Below are 435 nucleotides of genomic sequence, written 5' to 3'. Positions count from 1 at the left end.
TTTTTTTTTTTTCTTTACAAATCTCTCTCCCTTACTTGATTGTGAACTCCTTGAGGGCAGGATCTGAATCTTTTTATTTCTAGCACCTGGCACATAGCAAGTATTCAACGATGGTTTATCGTGTGCTCGTCCAAGTGTCTTCTAACTTTGGATACCATGTCTGCCCCCTCCAGTCCAACTCCACCTCTAGACATCCCCAAACACATACACAACTTAATGTGGCTAGGAACACTAGTCAGTTTTTCGTTTTTCCTGGATTCCAGATTCCTTTCATATATAGGGCCCCAGGGTGGTGCCTCAGGCAAAGCCTAGGAGGCTTGCTTTCTTTTTCTTCCTTTCTTTCCTTTTCTTTTCTTTCTTTCCTTTTCTTTCTTTCTTTCTTTCCTTTTCTTTCTTTCCTTTTCTTTCTTTCTTTCTTTCTTTCTTTCTTTCTTT

At 39.5% G+C, this 435-nt stretch overlaps 1 protein-coding gene across 1 annotated transcript in view; it reads left to right on the top strand.

The window, feature by feature from the left end:
• Window positions 1-435, top strand: part of FANCE (FA complementation group E) — a 13,878-nt gene that overhangs the window by 1,228 nt on the left and 12,215 nt on the right. The gene's annotated exons all lie outside the window — the stretch shown is intronic.

The sequence above is a fragment of the Phoca vitulina genome, unplaced genomic scaffold (genome assembly GCF_004348235.1).
Source record: "Phoca vitulina isolate PV1807 unplaced genomic scaffold, GSC_HSeal_1.0 scaffold11, whole genome shotgun sequence".
NCBI lineage: Eukaryota > Metazoa > Chordata > Mammalia > Carnivora > Phocidae > Phoca > Phoca vitulina.
Note: the sequence above shows the minus strand (reverse complement) of the source record. Positions and strands in the feature narration are given on the sequence as shown.